At 46.0% G+C, this 20,230-nt stretch overlaps 2 non-coding genes and 1 pseudogene across 2 annotated transcripts; all 3 read right to left on the reverse strand.

The window, feature by feature from the left end:
* Window positions 1–625: 625 nt before the first annotated feature.
* LOC147220183 (5S ribosomal RNA) lies at window positions 626–744 on the reverse strand (annotated as a pseudogene).
* Window positions 745–2,297: 1,553 nt separating this feature from the next.
* Window positions 2,298–2,461, reverse strand: LOC147220184 (U1 spliceosomal RNA). The gene has a single exon (XR_015108311.1). It is a non-coding gene; the product is annotated as a U1 spliceosomal RNA (small nuclear RNA).
* A 648-nt stretch (window positions 2,462–3,109) lies between these two features.
* On the reverse strand, window positions 3,110–3,300 carry LOC147220185 (U2 spliceosomal RNA). The gene has a single exon (XR_015108192.1). It is a non-coding gene; the product is annotated as a U2 spliceosomal RNA (small nuclear RNA).
* Between the last annotated feature and the right edge of the window lie 16,930 nt (window positions 3,301–20,230).

Below are 20,230 nucleotides of genomic sequence, written 5' to 3' on the forward strand. Positions count from 1 at the left end.
AACATGGCTGATGCATCTTCCGCATCTGCCCGGTCACGTGGTGCACGGCCCCCCGACAGGACGCCAAAGCATCAAAGTAAACCCAGGACTTCAACAACCAGACTCCTAGGAATATGATGAATGAATGGGGAAAAATGAAAGAGAGCCAAGGGTAGAAGCGCTGATTACTGGCGATCGCAAAAGGAGCAGAGACAAGTGTAAAAAGAAGCGAGGAGGGCATCAAAGAGGATGAGGAGTTCAAAGGCAGTAGGTCCTGATGACGTACCGTACATGTGGAGGCCTGGAAGTGCCTAGGAGAGCCAGCGGTACGGAGGTCAGCGGCTGGATTATTCAACAGCGAGAGGCACAAACGAGAGAAAAAGAAATTCAGCACACATGGAGAAATACTGTACGGGGATGACGAGAAAGGCGGCGAGCGACGGACGGAGGCAGGCGGCGAGACAACGGAAAGTGACCGAAGAAGGTAAGGCGGGGAACTATGACAGAGCGCGTGTCGCGCCGGGCTTCACGGTGACTCCGGTGGGACAGACACAAGGGAATGAGCGGCGTGTGTCCGTGTGTGAAATGTTGGCGCTCTTGAGAGACAGCACCTCCTGCTGTTGACAGAGGGGACGAACATAAAAAAGGCTTACGGCACATGGTATTCCCAGGCTGTCTCCCATCCAAGTACTAACCAGGCCCGACCCTGCTTGGCTTCCGAGATCAGACTAGATCGGGCGTGTTCTGGGTGGTATGGCCGTAAACCAGACTAGTCTACGCGGAAGGACATTTCATAAGCAGCCGTCCTCTGTCTTTTCCACCTCCAGTCATCTCCACATCTGTCAGGAGCTCCTTCTATTTAGTCGCCATGATTACAGCCAGTGGCGCCCAAGGCTACTCGAACCCAACATCATCAGACACTCTTTACCTTCGGCTGCAGCCTAAGGTAAAGGGGGAGCTGCCAAAGGCCATACCAGGACTGGTATGCACGGAGGGACACTTCATGACAAGAGAAAGAGAAAAATAAATAAAATACACATGGAAAAAAGGCCTACGACAGGAGCTCTGGTATCCTATGAGGAAGTCTGGAGCGGCAGAGAAGTGTGTTACACTGGTGCAGGACATGTATGCTAGCTGGGAGACAGTGGTGCGTGCGGTGTGCTGTCTTTTCCACCTCCAGTCATCTCCACATCTGTCAGGAGCTCCTTCTATTTAGTCGCCATGATTACAGCCAGTGGCGCCCAAGGCTACTCGAAACGAACATCATCAGACACTCTTTACCTTCGGCTGCAGCCTAAGATAAAGAGGGAGCTGCCAAAGGCCATACCAGGACTGGTATGCACGGCGGGACACTTCATGACAAGAGAAAGAGAAAAATAAATAAAATACACATGGAAAAAAGGACGAGTACTACAGATGCAGTATTTGCGCCCAGAATGCTCATAGACAAATGCAGAGGGGGCCGGCGGGAGCCGCATTGCCTTTTTGTACACCTAGAAAAGGCCTACGACAGGTTGCCAAGAGAGGAGCTCTGGTATCCTATGAGGAAGTCTGGAGCGGCAGAGAAGTGTGTTACACTGGTGCAGGACATGTATGCTAGCTGGGAGACAGTGGTGCGTGCGGTGTGCTGTAAGACGGTACCAGAGAAGTTCAAGGTGGAAGCGGGACTCCGTCGGGGATAGGCCCTGAGCCCCTTCTTGTTCGCAATGGTGACGCACGGGCGGGCTGACGGATGAGGGTAGACATGAATCTCCACGGACCGTGACCTTCGCAGATGCCGTTGTGATCTGTAGTGAGAGCAGAAAACAGGTGGAGGTCGAGATAAGATAAGATAAGATAAGATAAGATAAGATAAGATAAGATAAGAACAACTTTATTAATCCCGAAGGAAACTGTTGTGCCAGAGTTCCAGAAAATATAACAGTAATAAATAATAAAAGGCAGAATTAGAAATCAAAATAAACTATAAACTGTAAAGTGTCTCGGTGAAACTATAGAGAGGTGGGAGTATGCTCTGGAAAGGAGAGGAACGAAAGTTAGTCGCAGCAAGACAGCATACATGTGTGGGGATGAGAGGAACTCGGGTGGAACGGTGAGGCTACAGGGAGTGGAGATCAAGAAGCAGGAGCATTTCAGGGACTTGGACACTCTGGATTGTTTTCTGGCCCGATCGTAAATCCACGCTTTCGCGGTGCACCTGCCATGTGCAACGAAAACTCCCTGGTTGGGTCACAGCCCGGCCAGGGAGGGTCGGCGCGTGTGACCATAAACAGTGAACCCGGCCTCCAGCGACACAGACTTGCTCTTGAACAGCACGACAGGGGAGAGCGCGGACGCAGTCCCCCACTACCAGAAATTATGCAGTCGAGATTCCCACATTTGGGGAATTCGCAGGGGTCAGCACAGCCGCAGTGCAATGGCTGAGCCTCGCCCTGGGTGAACCACCTTCTTGATCATGGTATCTCCCCTGCCAGGTAAGTATGAGTCACACGCGTCCCGCGCACGGACCGCTTTCACACGCACGCCGTTCTCAGTCGGGGGGGAACCCACGCGGACTCTTCCGGGAGCTCACACGCGATCCCTCTCGCGCGCGCACACACACACACACACACACACACACACACACACACACACACACACGCACACACGCACACACGCACACACACACACTCCGTCAAAAAACCGTCAACTCTGAGTTCTGACGGGCCGGGACGCCGAAAACGACACGGACGCTTCAATTTTCACGAAGAAGTCAGAGGACAACCGGAACACGTTCCGTCCGTCCTCCTGATGCCGCGAGGGGTTTCTGCCGCTCTACGGCCGGGAGAACTTCCCCCTGAGCCCAGTCTGACACAGTCTATCGGGGGCAATCCATCCGTTTCAAATGCGATCCATTTCGGCTCAGTTCTGGTCCATAGTGGGATTTTATTGGGCTGCACGGGGCGAATGGTAGGGACAGGGTTTCAGGCAGACACGCTCGTGTGTCGCTATCTACCGCTCCCTACCGGCAGAAACAACGGGGACAGTGTCGCTGGTCACGCAGGGCACAGACAAGATCTGGATCCCGTGTGTGTGTGTTACGTATGACGTTATTGGAGGCCACGGCAACCTTGACATCGGACACAAAAGCGGGGGGTGCACCGTTCCCGGAGATACTGCAATACCGGGTCAATGCGCAGAGTGGACAGAGCAAGCCCCTATTCCATCTCCCTGTTCCAAACATCAATTTAATATTTGGTCCCCAGACAGGGGACGTATCGGATATCTAACTGCTAAGAACACATACTACACTTAATCTTAGCCAAAAGGCCGAGAAGCGATAGCCCCGTGCCCTCGCTCGATGCCACCGCATTCCCCGCACCGTCAGCTTCACTCACGACTTCATACAAGAAACAACATGGCTGAAGCATCTTCCGCATTTGCCCGGTCACGTGGTGCACGCCCCCCCGACAGGACGCCGAAGCATCAAAGTAAACCCAGGACATCAACAACCAGACTCTTGGAATCGTGTCCCCTTCAAATCCACCTGGAATGTGGCAAAAAGTCGCCCGTGAGGAGAAAAGACACAGGTGGAAACGGGACGTTTGCACTGCTCACGATACACTGGGCTGCAAACGGGCGCCATCTTGTGAACCCGTCTGGTTACCGCATCGTTGCGACCAGCTCTCACAGAGACTCGTTGCTCATCGCCGGGAAACACAATTCAAAAAACGTCACGAACACAAGACAACAGTAAAATGGATTTAAATCCACATTTACATTTAATTACATTCATGTTTTCGTCACTACCAGCAGAACAATTTCTAAACACGACGGTAAATCATCTCGTCCCGTGGCGAACACCCACTGGACCCCGGCTCCCCAAACAGCCTTCGACGGTCTTGAACGCTAACCCCGCCCCGCACCGGCTAATACCGGCTGTTACGACGACTGCTGGTCCGGACGGAGCCGATCGCGCTCGGTTAGACCACCGCTTTTTCGTTGTCATTTGAGTCGCCAACACTCAATTACCGACGCGCTCCGAGGCAAGATGGCGGAAGGCCGCGAGCTAGTCTGTTTGGCTAGCGGAGCGGCTTAGTTAGCCTTACCTCAGCTCACGAAATCTGTGACGTCGTCGAGATTTCTCGGCCGAAAGGACCTAAATTACCGTCAAAAATCACCGGGAGTTGCTTCGCGGTTGTTATAAACACGGTCAATTCGGTTGTAGGTCGAGAAATCGTCACTATTCTCTGTAAAAGTGAACTTACGTCGCGGGGCTAGACAGCGCTCTTGACCGGAAACACATCGTGGAACCCCGGAGCCTTCAGTGACCGACATAAACGGTCATAAACTCTTCGGTTCAATTCTACTTCGAACTATTTAAATTAATTCTACTTCAAACTATATGAATTAATTCTAATTCTAACCATATGAATTAACTGTACTTTAAATTATGAATTAAGAAAAGAGATGTGGGACCTGTGGAATCCCCTCCGTGGACACTTTCATCCCGAGTCCCGCTTCTCTGAACTCTTATACTGGCATTCTGTGGCTTAACTGATATCAGACCACCATCGATGACATGCAGAGGTTTTTAAATGCACTGAATGGAGAGAAGTTCTGACACACTGTTGATGAATCAGGTCCAAGTCCAGTCACCCAGCAGCCCAGGAGTCTCCTTCTGTGCGCCGGTCTGCTCCAAGACCTCCAACATCATCCCCGTCTGCAGGGAAACAAAGAACCACAGGACCCTGGGTACAGATCTCCCATCCTGGCTCTGTAGGAGTGACTGACGTCCTCTGAGCACCTTGTTGTTCTGTCTTACCTGAGATCCAACACCGACCCGCCCTGGACCCCCTGCTGTTCACCTAGAGTGAGCAGGACCAGAGGAGATGCCGTGATAATGAGGACTGTTGTGCAACTTGAAAGTCCTAGAAAGTGACATCTGGACATCTGGAGCTCATCTGAATATAAACCACAGTGGGTAAAAACACAAACACATAAGCTGCACTTGTCTGTAAACTGCAGGTGTTCACATTGTAACGAGATATTTACACATTAACCTTTTTTTTTTTACTTTTAATTAGATACATACTGTTAACATTTGCAAATATGTCCTGGAAAAGCAGTGCCTGTAACACGGCTGATGGAAAATGTTCATAATGAATAAAACAAGGAAAAGTTCATCCATTTTTTATCCCCACTTTGTCCCAATCCGAGTCATTTTTGGCTTTGCACATTTCACTCTCTGTTGCTATTCAACTATGAGAGACAGTGCTGGGGTTAAAGAGATTTAATAAATTAACTGGTAAATTCTTCAGTAAAATAAGTATTTGGTTACCAATAAACAAGATATCACAGAGCTCCCACAGACCTGTAACTTCTTTTTTAAGATGCCCCTCTGTTCTCCACACCTTACCTGTATTAATGGCACCTGTTTGAACTGGTTACCAGGATAGAAGACACCTGTCCACAACCTCAAACCGTCACACTCCAAACTCAATCAGGCCAAGACCAAAGAGCTGTCTAAGGACACCATAAACAAAAATGTAAACCGGCACCAGGCTGGGAAGACTGAATCTGGACTAGGAAAGCAGCTTGGTGTGAAGACATCAACTGTGGGAGCAATTATTAGAAAATGGAAGACATACAAGACCACTGATAATCTCCCTCCATCTTGGGCTCCACACAAGAGCTCACCCCGAGGGCTCAAAATGATGAGACACCCACAGGGGGACCTAGAGAATGAGCTGCAGAGAGCTGGGACCAAAGTAATAAAGGCTACCATCAGTAACACACTACGCCGCCAGGTACTCAAACCCTGAAGTGCCAGATGTGTCCCTCTACTGAGATAGTATGTGTTCCATCACATCATCAAAATTTACTGGAGGGCATTTGGATGATCCAAAAGAGGACTATGAATGTCCTATGGTCAGATGAAACCAAAATACAACTTTTTAGTAAAAGCTAAGTGTGTCGTAGCTGGGGGAAGGAATGCTGAATCACATTCAAAATAACACCATTGCCAGTGTGAAGCATTGCTTTGGGGCTGTTTTTCTACAAAGGGACCAAACGACTGATCAGAAAGGCTGAAAGGAAAGAATTAATGCGGCCATGGATTCTGAGATTTGGAGTGAAAATCTCCTTCCATTTGCAGGAGCATTGAAGATGAAACGTGGCTGGGTTTCAGTATGACAATGATCCCAAACACACCGCCCGGGCAATGAAGGAGTGGCTTTGTAGGCAGGATCTACAAGAGGTAAGAGGTCTGCATGGAGGAATGGGCCAAACTACCAGCAACAGTGTGTAAAAACCCTGTGAATACATCAAGGGTAGGCAAACCCTTCAGCCGAAGGGGATATTCAAATCTTTGTACTTTTTAAGACCTTAAAACACTTTATAGCCTTGCCTTTGACACTTTATGGTTTTATTTGTATTTCTTATTCTCCCTCCTTCCGACTATTATTTATTATTGTTATGTTTTACTTGAAACTCTGGCACAACAATTTCCTTTGGGATAAATAAAGTTCTTCTTATTCTTATTCTTAAACAGGCCACATCTGGCCCATCAAAGATTGGTACAGAATTCATGCTTGATATGTATGGTTGGATCAACGAATGAGGGAGCTCAAAGTGGAGATGATCAATTTTTGGAGCTACTTCAGAACTCTTGAGAATTTATCCTGAACTGAATGATACGGATTGGCTTTGTTATTTAACATTTACTGTGGACCTACTGACACACATGAATGAGCTGGACGTGAAGATCCAACCGAAAAAACGGTTTGTGAATGAAATGCAAGCAAATGTCAGAGCCTTCAAAACCAAGTTGGTTTTATTTTCAAAGCGAATATCAAAAGAGTCTGATATGTACTGTTCACAAATACATTTTTTGTTTTACATGTATCATATTGTCAAATTTTAAAAGTCAATCCGGCCCCTGAGCCAAAAAGTTTGCCCGCCCCTGGAATACCTTATGAAGACTTTTCAGAAAACCTTTGACCTGTCATTGCCAGCAAAAGGTATATCAGAAAGTATTGCAATGAATGTTTATTCCTGACCAACTACTTATTCTCCATCATTATATCCAAATAAGTTTGTTAAAAATCAGACAATGAGATTTTCTGTCTCTCATAGTTGAAGTATACCAATAATGAAAATGAAAGACCTCCATCATGTTTTTAAGTGGGAGAACTTGCACAATTGTTGGCTGACTAAATACTGTTTTGCCCCACTTTATCTGGATACTGGGTACTGACACCTATTCAAATCAACATTTTAAAATGAGCTGATTTAGACTGTAATGATCATTTTGAGCTTATTTTAATCAAATTGTCAAATATTCAAATACAACATTCAAGTTTTTAGTTTCACCTATGAACAGGGTGATGGCAATCAGCACCAACAACACACTGAAGTCTCACAGCACCTTGACTGGACTGAAAATCAATGTCAAAATTAAGCTATGACAAACAGTGAACCTCTGCGTGAATTCTGTCCTCTTTAAACATATCTTGAACCCCCGGTGCATGTCTTTGTGATAACAAGTCATAACTTCTCACTCCAAACTTACCTGAAACACAATAACAAATAAAATCTTCAAAGGGTACAGAAGAGACCTGCATGTTTTATTCCTCAACCGAGCCATGGCTTCTTAATCCATTCCCACATCTGTCATCTGGGAGGCCTTCAACCTCTTCCAAGTGCATGAAACCACCACAAACCTGGTCAGAAGCTTCCTCCAGCATTTCTTATTCTGTAAAATAACCACAGAGTACAAAACATGGTGATCATTGGAAACGGGCTTCAGGGCAGGCTGCGTCACATCCCCTCTAGCCTTTACCATGGCAATGGAGATGATCACCGGTGCATCTCGGTGGAACGACGGAGGGGAGCTACTGCAGGCTTGACAGCGGCTGCCTCCGATTCGTGCCTCCAAATAATTATTGGAAAAGCCCCCCAGTACAACAATCAAAGAACATGAAATGACCACTTAGATCCCCACCATCACCTCTATCAAATGCCAGCTGGAGAAGCTTCACTCCAACACTACCTGGGGAAGAAGAAGTTGGAAGCCAACAAGTGTCAAGCATAAGGCCCTGACCCTGGCATTCAAAACCACCTCAGGAACAGGTCCAGCATATCTGAACAAAATGATAAGACCTTATGCTCCCGGCAGAGAGCTGCGTTCCTCTAATACAAACCTACTAGCAGTACCTTTTGCTCGCTCTAAGCGATCTCAGGCAAAACTGTTCTCAGTTCTACTACCTCAGTGGTGGAACAAACTTCCAGAAGCAACAAGACTAGCATCATCTATCTCAACCTTCAAGAAACAGGTAAAAACTGTTCTCTTTCAGGACTTTTTACTGCGCTGATGCCCCAAGTCAGGTTAGGCAGCAAGTTAGGCTATGCAGTGTGTGTGTGTGTGTGTGTGTACGTTTGTGTATGTCTTTGTCAAAAAAAAAAAACAAAAAAAAAAAAGCTCACTAACCCAAGCTTACTGTTCTTTATATTTCATGTGCATCGTGTATTTTGCAGGTGTATTTGCAAGTGTATTTGCAGTCCCTATGTCCTCTATTGTAAGTCGCTTTGGATAAAAGCGTCTGCCAAATGCAATGTAATATAATGTAATGTAATGATTTATGGACGTAGTGAGAGAGGATATGAAGGTAGTTGGTGTGAGAGAGGAGGATAAGAGAATAGAGTTAGATGGAGAAAGTTGACCCGCTGTGGCGACCCCTGAAGGGAAAAGCCAAAAGAAGAAGAAGAAGAAGAAGATCTGGTGAACGAATATGCTGATCAGGAATGACTACACAATATTAAAACCACATACTGTATAAATTCACTCAAATTCAGTCCCAAGAATGGAAGATAAAGCCATTTGGTAAAAAATGTTTATCTTGCCAAGTTGAAGGCATTCTTTAAATCTGGTGTTTGTTGCTGACATATGCTGGATTGGACGGGACTTCGCATTATATATTTTACATTTACTGAAATCCAGCCCTGTGTTTTAAAAGATAGAACCATTTGGTCAAAATTATTTATCTCACCAAGTTGAAGCATCTTGGGAAATGTTTTAAATATCAAGGGAATTCTTTAAAACTGGTGTCTGGTGGTTAAATATGTCGAATTGAACGTGATTCTACACAATATATGTTGAATTTACAATAATCCAGCCGCAGGTTTAAATGATAAAGCCAGTTGGACATCAAGTATTTATCTCACCAAATTGAAGTCATTTGGAATAAGCTGTAATTATTTTTTCATTCTTTTAAGATGGTGTCTGGTAATGAAATTTGCTGATAAGGATGTGGTTCTACACAATACAGAATAAACACAATGTATAAATTCACTCAAATCTAGCCATATGAATGAAAGAAATAGCCATTTGGTCAAGAGTGTTTATCTTACCAAGATGAAGATTTTTGGCACAAACTGTAAATGACTTTTGGATTCTTTAAAGCTGGTGTCTGTTGCTGACATATACTGGATAGGACGTGAATCTACACTATATATATTATATTTACTTAAATCCAGCCTCAGGTTTAAAATAAAGAGCCAGTTGGACGGTAAGTGTTTATCTCACCAACATGAAGGTTTTTGGCAGAAGCTGTCAATAAATTTGTAATTCATTAAACCTGGTGTCTGGGGATTAGATATGCTGATTCTTCACAACATCAAATCCACACAATGTATAAAATCACTAAAATCCAGTTGCAAGAATGAAAGATAAAGCCATTATTTAAAAAAAAAAATATCTCACAATTGAAAGGTTTTGGAACAAGTTGTTAATTACTTTGGAATTCTTTGAGGCCCATTTCTTTTGTTGAAATATGTTGAAATGGATGTGATTATACACAATCTTAAATCCACACAATGCATAAATTCATTATTATCCAGCCGAAGAATGAAAGATAAAGCCATTTGGTAAAAAATGTTCATCTTGCCAAATTGAATGAATTTGGAACAAGTTGTAAATTACTTTTGGATTCTTTAAAGCAAGTGTCGGTTTCTGAAATGTGCTAGATAGGAAGTGATTTTACACACTTAATGTCACATTTACTGAAATCAGACATCCTATCTTTAACCTAAAAACAAACAAAAATGTGCAATATCTAATTTCTGTGCAATATTCAGAAACTGTGCAATATTTCATCTCATAACAGCTACACTGTGCAATATTTCATCTCATCTCATAACAGCTACACTACAACGTTCCCTTCTATCATACTATTGTGCACTCCTTACCTCACTTGTTACTAAGACACTTATAGTTTTATCACTGCTTACTAAGACACTTTATAGTTTCACTGAGACACTTTATAGTTTATTTTTATTTCTAATTCTGCCTTTCTTTATTATTTATTACTGTTATATTTTTTTGTAACTCTGGCACAGCAATTTCCTTCGGGATTAATAAGGTTGTTCTTATTCTTATTCTTATTCTTATTCTTAAATCCAGCCGAAGGTTAAGAGGATAAAGCCATTTGGAAAAAAAATGTGTTTATCTCAAGAGGTTTGAGGTTTTAGGCAGAAGTTGTAAATAACTTTGGAATTCTTTAAAGCTGGTGTCTGGTGATGAAATATGCTGAATAGAATGTGATTCTACACAATTTATGTCACATTAACTGAAATCAAGCCGCAAGTTTCAGAGATAAAGCCATTTGGTCAAAAAGTGTTAAACACATGAAGTTGAAAGACTTTGGCACAAGTTGGAAATAACTACGCGATTCGTTAAAGCAGGTATGTGGTGGTCAAAAACGTTTAAAAGAATATCATTCCATAAAATATATGTCACATTTACTGAAACCAGGCATCAGGTTTAAAGGATAAGCCCATTTGGTAAACAAGTGTTTACCTCCACAGTTTGAAGCTTTTTCACGCAAGTTGAAAATAACTTTGGAAATCATTAAAACTCATGTCTGGTGCTGAAATATGCTTAATGGCATGTGATGCTACATAAAATACTTCACAATTCCCAAAATCCAGACGCAGGTTCAAAAGATAAAGCCATTTGGTTAAATAGTTTATCTAACCAAGTTTAAGCTTATTGGAACACCTTTTAAATCACAAGATAATTCTCTAAAGCTGGTGTCTGGTGCTTAAATATGCTGAGCAAGATATGATTCTACAAAATTTTTGTCAGATTTAATGAAATCAATCCGCAGGTTTCAGAGATAAAGCTATATGGTCCAAAAGTGTTTGTCTCACGAATTTGAAAGATTTTGGCACAAGTTGTAAATAACTTTGGAAATGGTTAATGCTGGTGTCTGGTGCTGAATTATGCTGAATAGGATGTGATTCTATACGCTATATTTCACATTTACTGAAATCATGCTATATGTTGAAAGGATAGTGTCACGGGTCGGGGGCGGACTCGGGCAGGGAACCACACCAACAGGGCTGGAATCCGATCTCTTTATTTAGGCAGGGTCTCAGTAGAGTTATAGCAGAGTTACAATTCTCTGGCGCCAGGCAGAGCGTGCCGCTGCTCTTTATGGGGATGTTGATTAGCGGCAGCTGGATGCTGATTCTCAATTGGACCCAGCCATGTCTCCTCTCGGCTGCCGAGAGGAGATCCTGACAGTACCCCCCCCCCCCCCCCCTCAACGGGCGCCTCCCGGCGCCCCACGGAGCCGGCCTGGGCGGTCGTGGTGGTATTGCCGTATTAACGAGGGGTCCAGGATCCGCCGAGCCGAAACCCAGGATCTTCCCTCCTGACCGTAGCCCTTCCAGTCCACCAGATATTGCAAATGATACACATTTCTTAAATCCAATTTTGTGAAAATCTGGGCCCCGTGGAGCAGAGTAAAAGCCAAGTCAATAAGGGGAAGTGGGTACTTGTTCTGGATGGTGATCCTGTTCAGACCCCGGTAGTCCACGCAGGGTCTGAGGCCCCCATCCTTCTTCCCCACGAAGAAGAACCCCGCCCCGGCCGGAGAGGTGGATGGTCGTCGCCAGGGAATCTCTGATATACTCTTCTATGGCGGTTCTCTCGGGTCTTGACAGATTATATAGTCGACCTCTGGGTAGAACTGCGTCCTGCTGGAGGTCTATGGCGCAGTCATAAGGCCGGTTAGGGGGAAGGGTCAGGGCTTTATCCTTGTCGAGGACCTGGGCGAGATCATGATACTCGGAAGGGACGCAGGATAGGTCCGGGTTTAATGGTCGACCTGGGGCAGCGGGACTACCGGGGGTTGGGGCGGAGGTCAGGCAGGTTGCATGGCATGATGTGCTCCAGGTCCGGATTTTGCCGGTGGCCCAGTCGATGTGGGGATTTTGTAGTTGCAGCCAGGGGAACCTGAGCACCAGGGGGGGAGTGAAGTCCAGACAGGATGGCGAAGGAGATTGATTCGGAATGGTTACCAGAAATCCGGATACGAACGGGGACGGTCTGGCGCTGTACATGGGCCAGCCGGCGGTTGTTCAATGACAGGGCGCAGCAGGGTGGTTGGATAGCTGTGGTGGGGATGAGGAGCTCTTTAACCAGGGCCTCGTCTATGAAGTTGCCCTCTGCCCCTGAGTCTGCCAGCGCCGAGACCGAGCGCTGGTGCATGCCCCACTCCAGCGAGGTTGGCACCCGTAGGTGAGCCAGCGGGGAGGAGATCACTGGCGAGTCACTGGCGAGCCTTGGCTTTTCCCAGCTTGGCCGAGCAGGTGGCGGTGTAGTGGCCCACCTCACCGTAGTAGAGACAGGCGTTCCGGTGCCGCCGGGCAGTCTTCTCCTCAGCGGTGAGGTGCGCTCGGCTCAGCTGCATGGGCTCCTCCCCTGACGCGGCGGGACCCGGGGCTGGAATTCGGGCGGAGTGGTGAAGTGGGGTTACGGGAGCCGGGATAGGGGCGAGGCAGGGCTGAGGTTCGGTCCGAAGGGGGTCCCTGGGCTTTCTTCTCCCGCCGCCTCTCGCAGAGCTGATTGTCTATCCGGATTGCGAGGTTGATCAGTGCATGCAGGTCCGGAGGTCCGTCCCTCCCCGCCAGCTCGTCCTTCAGCTCATCATTGAGCCCCCTCTGAAAGGCGTATCATAGTGCCGGGTCGTTCCAGTCACACGCTGCCGCCAGGGTCTGAAACTCAACAGCATACTCAGCCACACTCTGTCCCCCTTGGGTGAGGTCGCCCAAGCGTTTCGCTGCGTCGTCTCCCTGGAGAGGGTGGTCGAAAACTTCTCTCATCTCGGCGGTGAAAGCGGCATAGGACCGGCACGGCAGTCCGTCTCTCCGCCACGCCGCCGACCCCCAGCGTAGTGCAGCTCCGGTGAGTAGACTGATGGTATATGCTATCTTCTGTTCGTCTGTCTTGTAGGTCATCGGCTGCAAGCCAAACACTCGTGAGACTTGTGGCAAAAATCCTCCACATGGGGCTTCCGGTGACGCAATGTACTGAGACACAGGCACGGAGTTGAGCTCTCCCGAAAATTGGTAGTATTCGGCTGTTTATGAAAAAGTACTTGACAGTTTAATGGTGGAAAAGTGGGTCTGAAGCATTGCAGATTGGGATGAGCACGGTCAGAGACACACGGAACGCAGCAAAACAGCAAAAACAGCAAGAAGAAGCGAAAGGAAAAAATCGGCCGCCATCTTCCCCAAGCCAGGTGAGCGGAAAAACGGATGAACAGAACATGGAGAACATTCTTCGCGAGTTGAAAGAGTTGAGGAAAGAAAATAAGCAAGCATTTGCAGACACTAAGGAACAATTAACTAGACTGGAGGTGTCGGTCACGGACTTGATTCAAAGGATGGAGAAGCTAGAGCAGAGAACTGAGGAAGCGGAGACCAGGGTATGCCAGGTGGAGGACACAAGCCAGCGCCATGAGAGGATGCTGAGGCACCTGTTGAAACGGGAGGCGGCCCTGAAGAACATGTGCGACGATCTACAGAATCGGATGCGCCACAACAATCTGAGAATTTATCAAGTCCCCGAGGAAAGTGAGAAAGGTGACATGATTGGTTTTGTGAGGAACTTAATTGAGACGGCGCTACAACTCCCGCCCGAGCTAAATATAAAAATCGAGAGGGCACACAGATCACTGGGGCTAAAGCCTGCGAGTTCAGCGCCTCCGCGCTCCATTATCGTGAGGTTTCTGGATTATACAGTAAAGGAAGCAGTGCTGCGACAAGCATGGGCCCAAAAACGAGTGAAGTTCCAGAAGGGAGTGATTTACTTTAACCAGGATTACTCTCCAGAAATACAGAGGAAGAGAACGCGGGTCCGAGGAGTGATCAAGCAGCTGAAGGAGAAGGAGATCCGGGCAATGTGCCGCTATCCGGCGCAGCTGAGAATAAACTTGGAGTCGGGAGTGAAAACATTTCCTCCGCTGGTGGATGCTGTGCCAACGTTGAAGAAGCTGGGCATCGAGTTGCAGGTTAGCAAGAGAGAGAGACTGGAATGGGAACTCTCAAAAGATACATGATACATATAAGACAGGATGGTGGGAAGAGAGAAAGAAAGGACACATCACTGTCCGCCGCAGACCTGCGGGCTGTTTTGCTGGACTAAAATGATGAGGAGTACTGTGCCCGGGTAATGTTAGAATAATTAGATAACGTTATTACTGTCAATCTTAAAGTTCTATGTGTATTACTGTTCATAGTTTAAACAGCCAAATATGCTGAAGTTAAGTGAATCATATTGTAAAGTTATTGAGAGGAGAGGAGAGTTAACTCTGCTATTATTTTCAATTAATATTTTTTTACGATGAGACCTGTGTTGGGATCACTGCCTCACCAAAGGTTTTGTTTTTTTTCTTTGGTCTGTGGTTTGGACAGCACTCAGTGCACTTTGCCCAGAGGGAATCTTAAATCACAACCCTCTGCCTGCATTACAACAGGAGCTGGACAGATCTCTGTACTCAGCTGGACTATTGGAAGTCACATATGTTTACTTTATTTTTTCTGTTTTGTTCTTATTTAGTTCTTATTTCCTTGACATGTCGGTTAGGTCGGCACAAGTGATTTTTGGTACTACTAGGGCAAGGATAGTTACTTTATGCAAAGGTGAATCTGGGGAGAGTAAAATGAAAATAGGAAATACTAATTTATGTCAGAGGTAGGGATTATCAGCTATAATGTCAAAGGACTAAATAATCCTATAAAAAGAAAGAAAATGCTGACTCAGTTGAAGAAATTTAATTGCTCAATAGCGTTACTACAGGAAACACACTTAAATGAGGTAGAACATAAGAAATTGAGGAGAGACTGGGTTGCACAGGTATTTTATGCTTTTTGTTCAAACAGCAGAAAGAGAGGAGTAGCAACTTTGATTAGTCATTCAATTAGTTTTGCAATTCAGACAGAAGTGAAGGATAAAGTGGGGAGATATATACTTATCATGGGAACAGTAGGTGGAGTAGAGCTAACTATCATGAATATCTATGCCCCCAACGAAGATGACCCCAATTTCTTCAAAGAAGTGGCAACTGTAATGGCAAGAGAAGCCAGAGGTACTATAATTTTAGGAGGAGATTTCAATTGTGTTTTAAATGTAAAATTGGATAAAACTCCTTATGATTATGGGCCCATTAGCAGGAAATCCAGTGCAGCAAAACATATGTTGGAAGAATTAGGACTTGTGGATGTTTGGAGGGCTAAGAACCCGACCACAAGAGATTTCACCTTTCTGTCCATGGTACATGGGTCATACCCAAGAATTGATTTGATTTGCATTTCAAAACAAAGCTTATATAAAGTCATAGAATGTGTTATTGAACCTGGTACCCTATCTGATCATGGTCCTGTATATATGAAATTAAATTTAGGCTTTGGTTGGCACTTCAAATACTGGAGACTAAATATCTCATTGTTGACGGATCCAAATATAAAGGAAAACATAAAAAAAACAATTGATGAGTACTTCAAAATTAATGATAATGGATCAGTATCCCCCTCGACTCTTTGGGAGGGGGCAAAGGTGGTGCTGAGAGGGAAATGTATTGAAATTGCGATTAGATTAAACCAGTGGTTCATAACCTGGGTTCGATCGAACCCCAGGGGTTCGGTGGGTCAGTCTCAGGGGTTCGGCGGAGGTCAAGACACACATTGGTGATGACATCACTGGCTGCAGGTGATCACGCAACATAGCTTGGCCTATCCGTGCTGCAGGGATTTTGGCGCGCTCAGTTGTAGTAACTTGTGACTCGTGATGGTACGTCATGTGATTTCTTTCTTAATATTTTAATCCCTTCATACTAATTATGTCGGGCAAAAAAAGAAAGCGGTCGGAAGAACACGTACAATATGGATTCACATGTATGACGGAACGTGATTGGAATCGATGTCCTAACTGCATGATTTGCAAAGACAAGATGAGCAATTCTAGTCCAGCACCGGCAAAACTAAGGGACAGCTTCCTTAAGCTGCATGGAGATGGGAACTACAAGAACATAGCGCTTGCTGAATTCAAGGTGAAGGGAGCCAGATTCGATGAAAAGGGTACTCTGCCTGTTCTTTGTACCCATCAACGAAACGATCCTCGATCCAATAAAGAAGGGTTCGGTGAATGCGCATGTAAAACAGGTGGGGTTCAGTACCTCCAACAAGGTTAAGAACCACTGGTCTAGATGCTGAGAAGGCGTTCGACTGGACATATCTGAAATTTACTATGGAACAAATGGGATTTAATATGACATTTATAAAATGGATTGAAGCACTGAATAAAGACTCAATATCAAAGGTCAGGGTGAATGGGTACTGCTCCCAATTTTTTCACCTTAAAAAAGGAGTTAGGCAGGGGAACCCAATCTCGCCTATTTTGTTCACATGGTGTATCGAACCGCTTGCTGAATTGATAAGGACAAACGATCAGATCAAGGGAATAGTAGATGAAGGAGGGGAGATGCACAGAATTTTGTTGTTCGCGGATGACGTTCTTTTGTTTATAAGAAATCCTCAGGCATTGCATAAGGGCCGGTATAGATGACTGAGGGACTATGGGGAGGTGTCAGGGTACAAGGTGAATGAGGGGAAATCAGAAGCAATGATGATAACATGATGCTGGCTGACATGCTTGGACGGACAGATGAAATTCAAGTGGTCAAAAGGGGGCTTTAAATACCTGGGAATCATTCTCACACACGACACAAGTCAGCTATATAAGTCAAATTATGGTAAACTAATTTCTCAGATCAAAAATGACATAGAAAGATGGGAGGTGCTTCCTTTGTCCTTAGTTGGGTGGATAGAACGTATCAGGATGAATGTCCTACCTAGAATGCTGTTTCTGTTCAATGCTCTGCCTATCACTGTTCCTGTATCTACCTTTACATTACTGGATAAGCTCCTTTCCAAATTTTATGGCAGAACAAGAGGCCTAGAGTGAGATTGAAAATACTCTGTGCACCCAGAGATAAGGGCAGATTGGCCTTGCCACATTTCCGAAGTTACTACCTGGCAGCACAACTTGGAAAATTGGTCTCATGGATAAAACTAGATATGGACACAAGATGGGTGCATATAGAGCAAGGTTCAGTTAAAAATGTGTCGCTTTCAACTCTTCCCTTTCTAAATTCAAAAGCAAGACGTGGACTTAAGATACAAAATGAATATGTCAACCATACACTTAAGGTTTGGGAAAAGACAAGACGATTCCTGAATCTACCTCTAGCTCTATCGAGGGCAGCAAAAATAACAGCAGCAGGTGACTTTCTGCCAGCAAAGATGGATGGTGGTTTCATTAGATGGGCAGGGAAAGGTTTAATCACAACAAATCAGTTATTTGAAGGAAGAACTCTGAGGGCTTTTTCACAACTTCAGGCAAAATACGACATTGATTCTAAGGATTTATTTTGATATTTTCAAATTCGACATTATTTGATGACACACAAAGAATGGGACAATATTAAAGAAGCTTCATCTAATTTTGAACAATATTGGATTGAGATAGTTGAGAACAAAATGAACATTAAAAATACAATATCATATATATATGGCAGGATACGTATGGACACTTTAGTGGACACACTGGATGTGAAAGCTAAGTGGGAACTGGAATCTAATGCCGTGATTGCTGATGGAGAACGGGAGAGTTCTTGGTTGCCCTGGCAACAATGTTTAAGCAGCCCAACATGGAGGGATTTTAGCTGGAAGTTAAGAATAAGGTATTTTAAAACTCCCTTGATACTAGCTTCTTATGATAATAACTGTTCTCCCCTGTGTTGGAGGGGCTGTGGCATAACGGAGGACTTTTCCCACATTTTTTGGGACTGCCCTAAACTGATGAAATTCTGGGAAGAGGTGAAAAAACAAATAAGTGAGATTTTAAAATTAAACAGACCAATTGATCCACAGCACTTTATTATGGGTACAGCATCAACAAGCGATTTAAGGAAAAACCAGATGTTTTCGCTAAGAGTTCTTCTATTAATTGCACATAAAATGATCACAGTAAACTGGCTCAAACCCCACCCACCTACCCTGGACCAGTGGCGTCAGAGACATAAGGATGTAAACTGCATGGAACGCACAACAGAAAAAACTTACGACTTCAGACAGACCTATATCTTGACAAATGGGCACCCATTAAAAAATATTTGGAGAGTTGAAGATATTATCTCTATTTGACTGAGTTAGATGTTTTTTTTTGTTTGTTTGTTTGTTTTTGTGTTTTATTTTTTTTATTTTTTATTTTTTTATTTTTTTTTATTTTATTTTTCGCGCACCAGTGAGGAAATAAGTGACCTATAAAGAATATAGTATAATGTGTATCTTGTTATGAGGTTTTGTAAGAATGTGTGCGAATCTGCTGAGGAACCTGTTCTAATAAATGTTCAAAAAAAAAAAAGAGTTCTTGATCCGTAAGCAATCACAACCAGCTTTCCACCCTGTCGCTGTTATAGCACAGCCCGAAATCTCTCCTGCGTAGCATCACAGTGTACCGTGAAGGGCTGTTCAAAAACTGGATATCCCAGAACTGGCGGCTGAGTGAGGAAGTCAATCAAATGACAAAGCTCCTCCGCTCCTGGTCCTGGTACTCGCGATCCGGGGGACTTAGGCTAATCACGGGCCGGGCTTCTGCTCTCCTCCGTTCCTCCCCTCCTCCGCCCCGGGCCCTGGTACTCGCGATCAAGGGGACTTAGGCGAATCACGGGCAGGGCTTCTGCTCTCCTCCACTCCTCCGCTCCGGGTCCTGGTGCTCTCGATCCGGCGGACTCAGGCGAATAGCGGGCCGGACTTCTGCTCTCCTCCGCTCCTCTGCTCGGGGCCCTGGTACTCGCGATCCGGGGGACTTAGGCGAGTCGCGGCCCGGGCTTCTGCTCTCCACCGCTCCTCCACTCCCAGCCCTGGTACTCCTGATCCGGGGGACTTAGGTGAATCACGGGCCGGGTTTCTGCTCTCCACCGCTCCTCCACTACCGGCCCTGGTACTCCTGATCCGGGGGACTTAGGTGAATCACGGGCCGGGTTTCTGCTCTCCACCGCTCCTCCACTACCGGCCCTGGTACTCCTAATCTGGGGTACTTCGGCGAATCACGGGCCAGGTTTCTGCTCTCCTCCTCTCCTCCGCTCCGTGTCCTGGTACTCGCGATAAAGGGGACTTATGCGAATAGCAGGCCGGGCTTCTGCTCTCGTCCGCTCTTCCACTCCGGGTCCTGGTACTTCCGATTCGCCGGACTCAGGCAAATCGCGGGCCAGGCTTCTGCTCTCTTCTGCTCCTCCGCTGCGGGGCCTGGTACTCGCGATCCTTCGGATTAAGGCGAATCACGGGCCGGGCTTCTGCTCTCCACCGCTCCTCCACTCCCGGCCCTGGTACTCCCGATCCGGGGGACTTAGGTGAATCACGGGCCGGGTTTCTGCTCTCTTCCGCTCCTCCGCTCCGGGTCCTGGTACTCCAGATCCGTGGGACTTAGGCGAATCGCAGGCCGGGCTTCTGCTCTCCACCGCTCCTCCACAACAGGTCCTGGTACTCCAGATCCGCCGCAATCAGGCGAATCGCGGGCCTGGCTTCTGCTCTCCTCTGCTCCTCCAGTCCTCCGCCCCGGGCCCTGGCACCCGCGATCAAGAGGACTAAGGCGAATCATGGGCCGAGCTTCTGCTCTCCTCCGCTCCTCCACTCCTGGGACTCCCGATCCGCCAGACTCAGGTGAATCCTGAATAAAACCCTGATTCCCCGTTACCCATGGTCACCATGGTAGGCACAAAGCACCATTGAAAGCTGACAGGGCAGACATTCAAATGAGACAAACACCTTGGAGGGCCAGCAATGCTCAAGGTCATCTAGAGTCAGGGGACCCCACAAACAGGGAACACCCCATGTGGGCAAGCTTCAAGGGAGAAAATCAAAC

This window comes from Fistularia commersonii, chromosome 24, assembly GCF_037954325.1.
Source record: "Fistularia commersonii isolate RoL2024-O1a breed Wild chromosome 24, RoL_Fcom_v1.0, whole genome shotgun sequence".
Lineage (NCBI taxonomy): Eukaryota > Metazoa > Chordata > Actinopteri > Syngnathiformes > Fistulariidae > Fistularia > Fistularia commersonii.